The 14,498-nt window shown below is 51.6% G+C and overlaps 1 protein-coding gene across 1 annotated transcript in view; it reads left to right on the top strand.

Annotated features, from left to right (window-relative positions):
- Nucleotides 1–14,498, top strand: part of CCDC174 (coiled-coil domain containing 174) — a 44,482-nt gene that overhangs the window by 5,874 nt on the left and 24,110 nt on the right. The window contains exon 2 of the mRNA XM_040995260.1: nucleotides 10,199–10,204. The gene's annotated coding sequence lies outside the window, so the exon portion shown is untranslated. The remainder of the gene's footprint in view (nucleotides 1–10,198; nucleotides 10,205–14,498) is intronic.

The raw sequence follows: 14,498 nt of genomic DNA, 5'->3' as shown, positions 1-14,498 counted from the left end.
CGCGCTCGCCCTGCCGTGCCTCGGGCACAGCCGCCCGCCTGCGCCTCCAGAGCCGGCGCCCCCCGCCGGTTCAGCACCAAGTCCGCCCTCCACGCCCCGCGCCGCGCTGAGGGTTCCCCGGCCCGCCAGCCGCCGCGTCCTACCTTCGTCCGGCAGCCGCTGCAGGCAGAGCGCGAGGTTCCTCCGCCAGCCCCGCATCCCCGCGGCCGCCCTGCGGCCCGGCCCGGCCTCGCCAGCCCGGCCCCGGCCCCGCCTCCGCCGGGCCGGGCGGCGCAGCGCAGCGCTGGGGAGGGCCGCGGGCCCAGCGCGTCGCGGGCATGGGCGGCCGCCAGGCGTTCCGCTCCGGCTTCCGAGCCGCGGTTGAGCAGCGCGGATCCCCGAGCGCGCGCGCTTTCCCGGGCATGGGAGGCGGGGCGGCGGGCGGGGGCGGGCGCGCTGGGAGCCGGGCTGCCAGGGAAGCGCAAGGAACCCAGGCCCGCCGCACCTGCCGCTGACATCCGATGGGCCCCTCACACCCGTCTCCAGCCCACAACCAAGTGACTGAAGTGAATTAGTGAATGAATGGATGGATGAATAAACGGCTGACTGAATAAATGAGTCAATGAGTAAATAAAGGACTGAGTGGATAAAGGCATGGAGGAACGTGTTGGTGGATTGAGCAGTGAATAAATGAATGAGCAATAACCTGATGAAGGAACATGTGAATAAGGGAATGAATGAGTGAGCGGAGGAATGCCCCGGGCCTCAGGCCTGTAAAAGGCAGAAGGAATGCAGGCCTGACCACAGGAGCCAGGGGTGCTAGCGTTGGCTGGGGGCAGCTTCGTGATGCATCCGTGGAGAAGGGTCATAGAGGGCAGGGCATGCAGGCCGGGTTAGTACTGGTTGGTCCACCTGCAGGCTTTGCCAACTACACCTGATGCGGGTCACCTTTCTCAGGGTTGGCCACTGTGCAGCCCAGAGGCTGTAAGGAGGAACAATCCAGGGCAGGGAGGGACAGGGAGCCAGCTCTGCTTGCTGCCTGGGATGAGAAGAGAAAGTGTGTGTGTGTGTGTGTGTGTGTGTGTGTGTGTGTGTGTGTGTGTGTGTGTGTGTGCGCGCCCACAGCACCCACAGCAGGGCATGTCACTGCCACGAACAGAGTCCTTGCATCCCCACCAGAAGCCGTTTCTAGGTTATATGGTTAAGTCAGGGGAAGACAAAGGAGGAGAGGGCACATCCCCATGATTGACTTGCCGCATGGAACGCTGCCCCTCTGCCCTCTACTGTTCCCCTCCAGCAGGGGCATCCTGCCCCACCCCTGGGCAGGGGGAGGGGCAGGTGCCACAGGTGCATTTATTTTCATTGAGTCCCCTTTTGTAACTCTGAAATTTAGAAATTTAGAAATGTGGTATCTATTACCCCCTCCCCACAAAAAGTTGATTTTTTGAAAATGTATCGATTTTCATTGGAAAAACAGTTACCCAGAAAAAGTCTTCTATCTTCTGGCTCACTCCCCAAATGGCTGCAACAGGTTGGAGCTGAGATGATCTGAAACCAGGAGCATTTTCCAGGTTTCCCACATAGGTACAGGGGGCCATCATTTGGGCCATTATCTGATGCTTTCCCTGGCACATTAGCAGGGAGCTGGATTGGAAGTAGAATATCTGGAACTCAAAGGAGTGCCCAGATACAATGCTATCATCACAGGCAGAGGATTAACCTACTATGCCACGGCACAGTCCCAAAAGTTTATATGTTTAAATAAATTATTGTTGGGCCCAGTGTGATAGCCTAGTGGCTAAATCCTCATCTTGCATCTGCTGGGATCCTATATGGGCACCGGTTCTAATCCTGGCGGCCCCACTTCCCATCCAGCTCCCTGCTTGTGGCCTGGGAAAGCAGTCAAGGACAGCCCAAAGCCTTGGGACCCTGCATCCACATGGGAGACCTGGAGGAAGCTCCTGGCTCCTGGCTTCAGATCAGCTCAATTCCAGTCCTTGGGGCTACTTGGGGACTGAACCAGCGGATGGAAGATCTTTGTCTCTCCTTCTGTCTGTGTATATCTGCCATTCCAATGCAAATAAAAACAAATCTTTTTAAAAATAGCAAAGAATTGTTTACCAATTATATGGGAAAAAAAGCATTGTGTTCCTGTATGGAGCCCCCAGGCACCCTGATCCGCTCAAGGAAGCTACCTGAAGCCTGGTCTTCAGGGTTCTGTAAGGAAGTTGGGATCTGGGATCCCCAAAAATGCTACAGGCTTGGACAGGAGTTCCGAGCTGAGGTTCCCCCCACCCCACCCCACCCTGCCACCCTAAGGTCCGAACTGCTGGCATCTGAACCCAGCTCTGTGCAGCTGAAGTACCCCCAGACAGCGCTGCCCACTGAGGCTGGGGGATGCCCTGGTCACTTCCGTTCCTTCCTCAGACTCCTCGATGGTTCACATCCTTGCTTTGGATGCATCCTGAATTATTAATCACCCTTGCAAGCAGAGCACAGGCCCAGGGGATTGAAGGGAGAGGAGGGGGATGGCTCAGCAAACAGGGTGAGTCTGCAGAGCACTGATTTCAGAGCTGTGAACTCCTGCTGGAGACCTGCACCTCCCCCAGCTGGCAGCCTCGTGGTGAATCACTCCTCAGCCTGCGCTCACTGCGCTCACGCTGAGGGCTGCGCCGCCGCCAGGAGGGCCCTGTGCTGAGGATGATGGGGCTGCAACTGCTGACCGGAGAGGCTGAGCACCAGAGATTGGGAGGAGGAGGCCAGGGCAGAGAGCAGGTTGGGCCAAAGAGCCCTCCAGTGGCGGGATAGGAAACTCAGGTGTTTGGTTCCCTCTGGCTGTGTAACTAGCCAACCTGAACTTACCTTGCTTGAGAGCACCTGAGCGCAGGTGTAAAGCCTGTGGGCACAGAGGGCTGTCTGCACTGCACAGTGCTAGAGACCTCAGCCAGGCAGGCTCGGATGCTGGCCTATGCTGGCCTAGGAGTGGGGATGAGCAGGGGTGGGACTTCCCAGTTGGAGGCTGTGGTCCTGTGCAGACTTCTTGACTTGCTGGGCCTGGAGTCTGGTGCCTGAGCTCCAGTGATTCAGAGGCTAGGCTTAGCTGGTGCTGTCACCCCAGAGTGCCTGCCCACAGTGGCCTGGCATGGCCCATGCTTCCTCACAGTACAGTGGCCTCAGCGCAGTGAAGTTCCTTCCACAGGGTTCCCAGCTGTTCTGAGAGCAAGTGTCCTAGCAACACACTGGAACGCTCTGGTCCGACCTTGCCTGGGGCATCCCGACACCTCTACCAGCCACTCTGTGTGCCAGCAGGGACAGCCCCAGCCACCCAGACTCCCTGTAAGCAGGGAGGAAAGAATGCAGGCTCAGCCCTTCCTGCAAGAAGCATCAAAATAGTTAGTTGGCAACGATTTTAGGAATCCACAGAAGGGGGAGAGAAATCAGACAAAGGAAGGGGAACGGGGCTGAGGAGGGGGCAGGAGCAATGAAAGAAAGCTGCAGTAATGGGAAGAATGTGGAGCCGGAGAAGGTGCCCTAGAAAGAATAGTAAGAAAATCAAAGGAGCAGGAGTAGGAGGTATGGAGTGGGAACAGGAATGAAAGCGGAGAACAGGGGGAGTGAAGCACAAGTTACAGAGAAACTTCCAGGGAAACCAAGTCAGGGGTCTTCAGAAAATTCATGGAGAATGTGTATCACAGAAAATACTCTGCTCAGATTTCCATCTTTTAATTCTGGTGCTTTATTTTTTTTTCAAAGATTTTTTTTTTAATCTCCTGGTGTCATGAGAATAGAGTGGCGCCATGGAATAGGGGGTGGAAAGAATGGCAAGGTGCATTTGGTTCAGAAGAACTCACTAGAGGGAAACCAGCAGGTGCCTGCTCTCAAGTCCTGGCCTCTGGCTAGCTTTTAGTTGTGCTTCAGTCTTCTTATCTGTAAAATGGGGATGGTAATACCAAGCTACCTTTTGAATAAGGTTGTTGTACACATTGAAGAGTTGGTCCATGTAAAACATGTGGCACCCGACTCAACAGCAGGTGAGCAATGGGCAATGAAAGAGACACCTGGAGGAATGGTGGCCACAGGGTGAGGTCCAGATGCCAAGGCCTTCCTTGGCTGTGCTGCCTTGGGAGGTACCCAAGACTTCCCTTCTTGAGATAGGGCACAGTTGGTTCAGGGTGCCTCCTCCCCCTCCCCCCCCAAACCACACACCTTTGTGCACACTCCTTGGCTCAAGTTGCTGACCACAAGAGGGCAGGCCCGAGTCCCCAAGCCAGGCCTCTGGGTCCCTGGCTAGGGCTGCCTGGGGAGATTAGGGCTTGATACTGTGGACCTGGGGGCTCTACTGCACTTTCTGGGGACCTGGTATTGTGATTCGGGGGGGAGCACAGTCAGGTCTTGTGAGGTAGAAGAGCAGCGGCTGAGCTGAAGCACTGGGGTGTAGGGAGGAAGCTGTGCTAACAATCTAAAAAAGTCATTACTGATACTTAATATCTGGATCGACAGTGAGGCACGCATTCCATTTATAAGTACGGGGGATGTATACTTATATAGTTTTGCCAATAAAGACGAGAGAGCAGTGAAGTCCAGCGAGCCCTGAGCGAGGTCATCACACAGGCATGGCCATCCCCAGGGGAGCTTTGCCCACAATTATGCAGTCACAGTCTCTGGGCACTCACCACAGCACCCAGCAAGGCCCCAAAACCATTCTGACTTCAGCAACTCCAAAAGGCTTCCCACCTCCCTTCCCTTTCCAGGCCCTGTAGCTGGGACTGGCGCCTCATCCCCTACCATGGTGATTGGAAAATTTATATTTTCTGTTTTTCTGAAAAACCACAATTCCAAAGATTTCCAGCAGGTCTACCTGGAGACAGTATGGCTCCCTGGAAGGAGCAAAGGCCTGCAGAGCCCCCCCAGGCTCACAGCCCAGCTGTGCTGTGTCCTTCATCACCTCAGGAGATATCTGTGGAGCATCTACTATGTGCAAGCCACTGTAGCTTGTACTGGAGCGGGCCAGTAACGTGGACAGATTGCTACTTTCACAAAGCTCATCCCCTAAAGGAGACTGCTGCCTGACCTCAGACAAGTCCCTGCTCTTCTTCAAGCCTCAGTTTATCCATCTTTGAAGTGGATACATAAACCCCCCATCCTTGCGGCATGGCTGTGATAGAAACAGGGCAGGGGCCTGGGACATTGGGAGACAGAATCACCCCAGATGCATAGAGTGGGAGAAACTTCAGCCCAGTTCCCTGATTCTGTAGCAGTTGATGAGTGCAGAGGAGGGAGGGGCGGCAACTGTCAGAAGCCGCTCAGTGGGGCAAGGGCAGAATAGGACCAGGGGTCTAGTCTAGGTGCCCTCCCCTGCTCCTCTTTCTACCCATCCCATAATTCTGGGGTGAAAAGGAAGTGCTGGGAGTCCCAGATCCTCACCCCCAGGCCAGCCAGCCAAGCTGAATGCTCTAACCATTCTCTGAACACCAACACAGCCATAGTTATTTGGGGAAAAGGCCCAGCGTAGAGTGGGGGAAGGTGCAGAGGAGGGTGCCGGGGCCTCAGTGAGCAGTGGCTGCAGACCCACACCTCTTCTTCAGCAAGGTCAAAGCTGGATCTTGCCTCCAAGGGGACACTGCCCCTTTCTTCCTTCAGGAAAACCCGTGGTGGACACACTTCTGGGTTCCCCACTTCCTCCATCCAGGGAGTCGCTCCTCTTAACCCCCAGGAAACTCTGCCCTGAGGAGTCATGGAACATTTCATTGCCTCCATCTGGCCACATTTGAGAGATTAGTTTCTGCTCCTGGAGGTGAGGGCACAAGAAAATGGCCTTACTTATGTAGCTTTGACCCGGCTCATTGTCCATGGGGTTAGGTTAACCATTGCCATGTCTTTACATAAGCACCTTCTGTACTTGAGATTTGGCCAGAAATGCCTAAAACTGTGTCTCTTCATCATTTACAGGATTTGTTTATTTTTGTGTGTATGTTTTGTTTTGTTTTAAGAACTACTTATGGTCTTTATAAACAAATGGGAGGGGGCTTGGGTTGCAGCATGGCAGGTTTGAGTCAACATGTCATGGAGTCCTGATTCCCATCCAGCCTCTTGCTAAGGTGCCTGGGAAAGTAGCACAAGATAGCCTAAGTCCTTGGGCCCTGCCACCCAGTGGGAGACCCAGATGGAGCTCCAGGCTCCTGATGTCGGCTTGACCCAGTCCTGCGTGCTGAGGCTATTGCAGAGTGATGGAAAATTCTGTCTGTTCTCCCCCTCTTTGTCATTCTGCCTTTCAAATAAATAAGGTGCGTTTTTAAAAACAAACAAATAACAACAAAAACTGGAGAAGGAAGGCAATTATTAGGCCCATTTCACAACTGGTAAAACTGAGGCCAACAGTAGGGACAGCAACTTGTTGGAAGCTGCATCTTTAGGTAGGAAGTTTGGTGTCTCCACGAGGCCAACTTGAGTCTGAGAATGGCTGCCGGGCTAGACTCGGCCACTTTTGAGCTGCCTGCCACTCAGTTTGCTTGTGCCTCAGCGCTGTCGTGTGTAAAACGGGAGCCTACCTCCCTCCGTCTGGAGATGCTGGTGAAACAGAATGAGCTCATGTGGGAGGAATGCTTGGCACAGGGCTCCACACACAGTGAGCACATGACCGTCTGCTCTTCGTATTCCTGTTACTATCACTTCTGTCCTGCAGCCAAGCTCGCTTGGTCTGTTCCTTCATTTTGCCTCTATTGTCTCCTCTGCTTTTCCAGGCTAGTAGCGGGGAGCTGGATCAGATGTGGAGCATCAGAGACTTGAACCAGCATCCAGGTGAAAGCTTAACCTGCTGTTGGTCTGAATTTTTACAAAGGCTTGTGTCACAGCCACATCATATAACTTGAAAATATTCCCCAAACTCCCCCATGCCCCTCTATAGTCAAGCTTTTCTCTCACCACCAGCCTCTGGCAAGCATTGATTTATTTGCTGGCCTTATAGTTATATCTTTCCCAGAATGGCATATAAGTGGAACTCATTATACAGTTGGAAATAGTTTGGAGCTTTTTTTCTAAGGGAAATGACATGCAAAAATGTACAATGCTGTCTGATCACAATAATGTGGAGTGTCTTAAGTCTGCTGCTTAGCAAAGCACATTTGTGACTCATCGGTGTTGATGCATGGGAAGGTCACATCTTACTTCTCATTGTGGAATAATATTCCATTGTATGTAGGTACCACAGCTTATCTATTCAGCACTGAAAAGCAATTTGGGTTGTTTCCAGTGTTTCATGATCAAGAATAGAGCTGTGATAAATATTCATGTACAGTTTTCTATGTGGCTATGGATTTTATTCCTTTTGTGTGGGTAGCTCAGAGTGGGGTTGCTGGGTCATATAATAAGTGGAAGCTAGCTTTATAAAAAACTGCCAGATTATCTCACCAAGTGGCTGTGCCACTTCTCGTTCCCAGCAGCAATGTGTCAGAGTTCCAGTTGTCTCAGATCCTCACCACTACTCAGTATTTTTAGGATTGTTCTCTTTCTGTTTTAAAGCTGTAGGTGTGTAGTATTATCTCACTACAGCTTAAATTTGTAATTCCCTAAGTGTGTTTGTTTTAGCACATTGTTTCACATGTTAGTCAAGCTGCCTTCATTCTTCCTTATTTGGAGAATCTGGCTTATTCCAGGACTTATTCCACAACCAAGTGGCACAGAAACAGGTAACTTGTCCACTCTCTAGGGATCAAGTTAGATTGAGCCATATCAGTTATGGAGACCCCATGATTGTCCATCCATGGTTAGCTGAGACTAGGCTCAGAGCTGACATCTGTTCTGCAGGACTTGAGAAGTCTATGGGGAACTCCTGGGAGTAGGAAACTCGGGTGTAGGATCCCAACGGGCCTAGGTCATCTTCCACTACTTTCCCAAGTTCATTAGCAGGGAGCTGGATCGGAAGTGAGCAGGGACACGAGCCAATGCCCCTATGGGATGCCAGTGCCACAGGTGGAGGCTTAACTTGTTATGTTGTGTTGCCAGCCACAAGGAAAATACCCCTTGAAAATGAGAGGTAATTAGAGATACAAACAATGGAGATAATTAATACCAATGGACCCACAGTGAAAGAAATACCATAGGGAGTTCTCTAAGTGGAAAGTAAAGAATCCCAGGCGCAAATATGCATATGCAGAAAGGAATGAAGAATAAATTTGGGTTAAGTAGAAATGAAACTTGACTGTAAAAAAGTTATAATAATGTCTTCTAGGTTTTAAAATACATGGGGAATTAAAATAAATCACAATAGAAGTGCAGGTAAAGTTAGGTAGTCTAAGAACCCAGCATCGTCCATGAGGTGATAAAAATACTAATTGAGTCAAAGATGCATATTTCATTGTAAGGGCAATCACTAAATAAAGAATGCATACGTAATGAACTAGGGGTAGAGGAAGGCCTCGCGATTAGCCCATTATTAGGAAAGAAAGGAGGGAGAGTTAGCAAAACTTAAAGTAGGTCAGACAAACCAAAAATAGTAGTAGTAATAATAATAATAGAAGTGAGATTATAACTATGAATTAAGAATTTAATAAACATTTTAAGTACTTACAGCATGCAGTGTCTAGTACAAGATGCCTGGAGATTAGGGCAAGTCCCTTCCCCTAAGCAGCTTAGCAGTAGATAAAGCATTTCACAGGCAGTAGAGCAGGTTATGGGAAACATGAGCCAATGGTGGTTGTAAGAAGCTCTGACATACCAGGGGTGGGGGACAATTTGATGGAGCAGAATATTTGCCTGAGCAAATCATAGGAGAAAGACAGAAAGATGGGAAAGAACAATAACTAGGCCAAGAAGGAACTTACCTGCAATGCCAACCTAAGAAGTAGGAATTACATTTATAAATTGCCCAGTATCTAGCAGGAGCCATCATATTTATTCAGCCAACCTCCCCATGGTACGGAGCAGCAAACAGACTTGTAGCAAAAGTAAAAACATTAATGTAACATAACATCAACTGACCTTTTCTATAGAAACCTTATGCAGCAACTTTGAGAAAGATGAATTGGAGGGAGCGAAGTTAGAGGCATGGAAACCACTTGTGGACTGTCCAAGTGATGATGAAGATGACTCAAGTGCCCTGGGACAGTGACCAAGGACACCGCTGGAGAACAGGAGGCCCATGCCTGCCACAGTGCGATGTGATCCTGCTAGGAATGGAAGCTGGCTGTAGAGCCGTCCACCCAATGTGGTCAGCAGGTGCTGAGGCCTGGGCCTAAACCACCGATGAGAAGGTACGTGCTCCAAAGCTCACGGTTGTAAATTTTGCACGCATCAAGCCTGTGCCCTGGTGAGGCTCAGCTGCCTGGCCAAGCATGAGCTAAAATAATGCTCATGACAACCCCCAGGAAAAAGGATTGTGCTTTTTCCTTTAGGGGGGAAAGATGGAGCCTCGTAGAGGTAGAATAACTTTCATGAAGTTATGGTGTGCAGAAATTTTGTCCAGCTCCAGAGCTCACACCCTTTCTATATTGCCAGTCATGGTCTGGAGCGGGAGTGTCAACAAATGACTCAGCCTCAAACACGCTGATTTTATGAACACTGCCTGCTGCTTCCAGCATATCTCTCATGTATAAACTAGTGCTCAAATAGGGCAACTGTTTCTCAGTCACATCAACTTCCCCATGACCTCCTGTGTGCAGTGACAGCTTGCTGCATGGCGTGGCCCACAGTATTGCACATTCATGGATGTCAAGGGAAGGGAAACAGGAGGCAGGAGGTATGTGGAAGAGTTTTACAGTGCAGGCCTCACATCCCCTAAAAGACATCCACTAAACGGTGGCTTGTTTTGGATCAGGTATGCTGGAGGCAAAGCCCGAGATAGAGAGGGACTCCTTTGCAAGTGTGCTTTGAGGGAGGACTCACAGGAGGAACAAGGAAGGGAGAGGGACACGGGATTGGGCAGCGGAAGAAGCCAAGTAAGGTGTGGTTTCCAGGGAAGTCCAGCCTCAGCCAGAGCCTCTGAGGAGCCTGGGACAACAGCAATACAAGAGAGGTTGCACCAATTCCTCGGGGGTCCCAGGGCCACACCACAGTCTCTGGCACAGTCTCAAGAACCCTAAACCAAATTAACCAACTCTTTGCTATGTCAGTGACCTGGCCTCAGGCATTCTGCCATGACAACAGGAAATATCCCAAGATGAGCCTGAAAGACTGTAGCTCTGCAAAGTCCCTCCTGGACATTGGCAGCTGAGGGCCACCCAAGAGAAAGGTGCACCAGGGGACCTGAGCTGTCAGCAGAGGACCAACTGTTGCAGGGACTCCTGTGGACGGGAGGGGTCCAGCACTGCCCTCAGGCGAGCTGCCTCTGGAATTGTGTCCTCAGCAGCAAGTGAGTCTTCCAGTCCAGGCGTGGATCTCATCCTCTTGTTGAACCTTTCCCCTCACTTTTCTGTGTCAGTTACCCTAGGGCAGCACCCAAAGGGTGCAACATCTGAAAGGAGGGCCATAAGCTCACAGCACTACCCTCAAGATTGGAAAAGCAGGCCCCTTTCCCAGATGAGGAGACTAAGGTCCCCCAGAGACAAAGAGAAGGGCTGAAAGTCACTCCCAGAGCCCTGGGTCAAGTTCTGGCTCTGATGGCTGTGTGAGCCGGATGCTCTGTGCATGGCCTCAGACCTCAGAACACCTCTGAAACACACAAATGCAGGCTGCAAGGCTGCAAATGGCCCCTTTTAGCCACTGAGTGTGATGTTCACGCCTCCTACCCCCTATCCAGCCTGCTGCCACCCACCCCAGGGGCCGCACTCACAACAGTTTCCAGTTGCCATCAGCCATGTGGCGGGTCGATGTCCCCAGCATGCAGAACAATATTTTCCTGGCACAGACTGTCCCAGGCACAGCTGGGACAGAATTTCTGGCTGGGTCAATAGGCAAATCAGACTCAAAGCAGGGAGGCGGGCTGCCTGCATTCCAGAATCGCCTGCGGTTAACGTGAGCGGGTGCAGCTCTTGTGAAAGCCACTGGAGGAAGTCCACTCATTCAGGAAATACTGGATAGAGGCCTACTATGCGCCAGCTTTCTCTGCAAGCGCACACAAGCCCTCCCCCCTCGGGCTTCATCCAGTTGGCCATGAAGGTAGTAGTCATGCAAAAAAATGTGTAGGTTTTACCAGCCAGCAAATGCTGAGTGTTATGTACACTGTAACAGGAGACCCTTGTGAACTTGCCGCTGAGGTCTGCTTAGTCTCAAACCATCACAGCTGACTTGGGGGACCCACTTTCCCCCTTCCATGAGTCCAGACCATTCCAATAGAGAGCAGTATCAGGCAAGTCTATGACCCTGGCCAATCAAAACATTCCACTCCCTGGCCACTTCAGTGATGGGTCAGAGGCGTGTGATGGATGTCAATCTGGCCAATGAGATTTGACTCTGGGACTTTTTAAAGGACAGTTCCCGCCCTATATGGAGTTTGTGGGTTGGAAGGCTGAGCATCAGGAGCTGCCATAGAGGCTATATTGGAGAGCTCAACTAATCTGAAGCTCAATAAGGGAAGTTTCTGGCAGTTTCCTGGCCATATCATTTGAGATGTTAGATCCAGCTATTCCTGCAGTGATGTGACCTCTAGATTTTTCTCTTTTTTGGACCAACAGTCATCCTTTCTGGCTGAAGACTCTTTTCATTTATTTTCCCTCTGCTGGCAGGTGTGAGCTCAGCCTGCTGCACAACCAACAGTCCCAGTCTCGGGAGGCGTTCCTGGGACACAGTGTACACACCAAGCACTGAAGGACACACATGTGTGAACCAAGCAAAGAGGCCAAGTCTGAAGTCAGAAGGTTTGGGGCTTGAAGACCCTGAGAAATCCAAGACAGGGGAGGGGCCCTTCTCCCTGCAGAGGCAGGAAGAGGATTAGCAAAGGGAGACATCTGGGGAAGAGGCACCGCTCAGTCACACCAATCATTCACCGCGTTTCACTCCAGTGCACACGGCAAGGCTCCTTTCTGTTGGCTTTCGATAAGCCTCATGCTAGAATGAGCTCCCTGTGCACCAGCGAGGCGGCCAGGCTGGAGCCCCGCCTGCAAAAGCATGTCGGCTTCTGGCTTTGGAGACAGGTGGAGCTCACAAAGGAAAGAGAGAGAAGAGCAGGCTGGGGAGGGAAAGAAGCAAGCAAGGAAGGAAAGATGGATCAAAACAAAAAGTAAGACAGCAGATGGGGCTTTATAACATCATGTAATTCTGTATTTCAGATTTTCTTAAATTTCAAGCAGGTTTTTTCATGATGAAGGTGACAAGACATTTTGGAATTATGCAGAGGGCAGCAACAGCTCTGGAAAATGCCCTCATTGCAAACCCCACACAGTGGCTTTTTGGGACTCTTCCCTCTCTGTTGGGCTGGCTCCATGCAATGCCTGCACCAGCACTGCTTCCCAGTGAGAATGGGCACGTGTGGCACCTAGGATTCTGATGGAGGTAGTGGAAGAGGGGCTGCTTTGCATCTCCAGGAGCTTCCAGGTGAGGCTGCTGCTGGTCCCAGCCCACACCTTGAGTCCAGGCAGCTGAGGCCAACTCCTGGCAGCTTCAGGCAATCTGCTCCGTGTTCTTGCCCCCCAGTTCCTGGTTCTTAGGGATCTGCCTGTGATCTCCAAACTGGAGTCAAGAACCAGGGAGTTAGGCTCTTGTCTTAGGTTCCACGGTCTAAAGCGCTGCTAAACGTCATTATTATTGGAAGAACCCTGGGGATTTGAAAGGACAACACCGAAGAGCCACCAAGGTAAGGGGAGGACCCTGCTCAGGTGTCTTCAGGAGCTGAGGCCGACACTGCCATCCATCCCTCTGTCCCTCCTCTGGGGGCTGCAGAGCAGACAGTGAACTGAATTAGGCTCCCAAAATGGGCCGGTGAGTAGCTTACTCAGGTCCCCTGACAGCTCCTCTTGACGGGTGATCTGAGCTGAAATCCTTAGCCATTCAGGGCTTGAGGACATGAGGGTTCTGGTCATCCGCTGGTTCGTTTAGTTACACACACAGAGAAGTGTTTCTCTCTGTGGCGTCCTAGGGAAACGTCAGGTAGGGGCAGTCTGTTTCCCCTTTGTTTTCCCTGCTGCCTGAAACAGCAAAGTCCAGTCTCACAGCCTGGTGCCCATGGATCTGTGACTTAGTCTTATACCTGTCAGGTTGTGGCTACTCTCTGTCCACACCTTCTCTGGATGCTGTACACACCATACACAAAGCATGAATTCTGGGTAGCAAACAGCTTAGAAAAAGAGTTAGAAAGGAGGATTCAGGAGCTCAAGTAAGAGGAAAAAGTGCAGATGGCAGAGCTCGCTTCAGACATAGCTGAGTCTACAGCTCAACTGTGCAGCTGGGACTGCCTCTGGCCTTGATTGGGACTTATCTGTGAGTGCTTCTCCTGAAAGCCCCTTGTTCCACTCTCCAACTTGTACCCTCCAATGTACCCCCAAGGAGTCCTAGAATTGCATCTGATTGGCCCAGGTTGGGTCATGTCCTCATCTTTGAACAAATAGCTGTGCCTTGGAGAGCTACACCTCTGATTGGCCTAGCCCAAGTCACCTGACCTAATGCACTATGGTGATTGGTCCTGGTAATTGATCATTCCAGATCATGGGGCCAGCCCAGGGCAAGAAGGGGTTAATAAATGATCATGAAATTGTGTTTTTGGAGCATTTGCCTGCTGGTATGAACTACCAGCAAGTCAATCGAACAGTCTGACCAAGGGTTTTGTGCCATACACACTAAGGAACTGCTCCCTGACATTTTGAAAATTGCAAATAGAGGTTTTGCTCAGTGCCCTGACTGCATAGGGTGAGTCACTGGGTCCTCAACCACCAACCACACTGGAGCAAGGAAGCTGCCTTCTCTGTATTTGGGAGGCCAAAGGCCCAGAGACCTGGGGCAGCCCCAGGCTGGCTGCCTCTTCTGTGGCCTGAAAGGGGAGGTCTCTGTTGGGGGTGCAGACAGAAGACCTCAAAATCACCTTTGGGTTTCTTCCAGGGATGACTCTGAGACAGGGGGAAGGGCGGCAGATGTGCGGCAGGTTCCCCTGGGAGGGGAACCAGGGGGCTTGGCAAAGAGGGGCTGGAGCAAGGTGGGCAGGGGGCGGCCCATGAAGAGCACTTGGGGCATGGACAATGCTGTGGTCAACTAGGGACTTGCAGAGCCCAGAGGGGATGAGGCAGACATGTGCCCCACAGAGCACGGCTGGCAGGGTTTATGCCCCAGCTGTTCCCAGGGCAGCAATCCATGAGCAAGTCCAGCAGCAAGTCATGGGCAATGCCAGGTGGGCAGGTCAAGTGTGGCCAGCAGAGGGTGCGGGGCCTCCCCTGGGGCATGGGCAGAGACTGACCCCTGAAGCCTTTTCCTCTCTTGCTAGAAAGACAGGTCACTTAAATCAGAGTGCCCAGCCCCTTCCTGTTGGAGCCACTCCTGGCCCTCCCGGCCTTTCTGTGGTCTTTGCCTAGAGTCTGAAGAAACCCATGGTGGCTGTGACCAGCTGGGACTGCTGCTTCTCTGGTTTGCTCAGTCCCTTCCTGCTATTTTGTCTGTGTTGG

Source organism: Ochotona curzoniae, unplaced genomic scaffold (genome assembly GCF_017591425.1).
Source record: "Ochotona curzoniae isolate NIBS_2020 unplaced genomic scaffold, NIBS_Ocur_1.0 contig_908, whole genome shotgun sequence".
Lineage (NCBI taxonomy): Eukaryota > Metazoa > Chordata > Mammalia > Lagomorpha > Ochotonidae > Ochotona > Ochotona curzoniae.
This window is presented reverse-complemented; position numbering and strand designations above follow the sequence as displayed.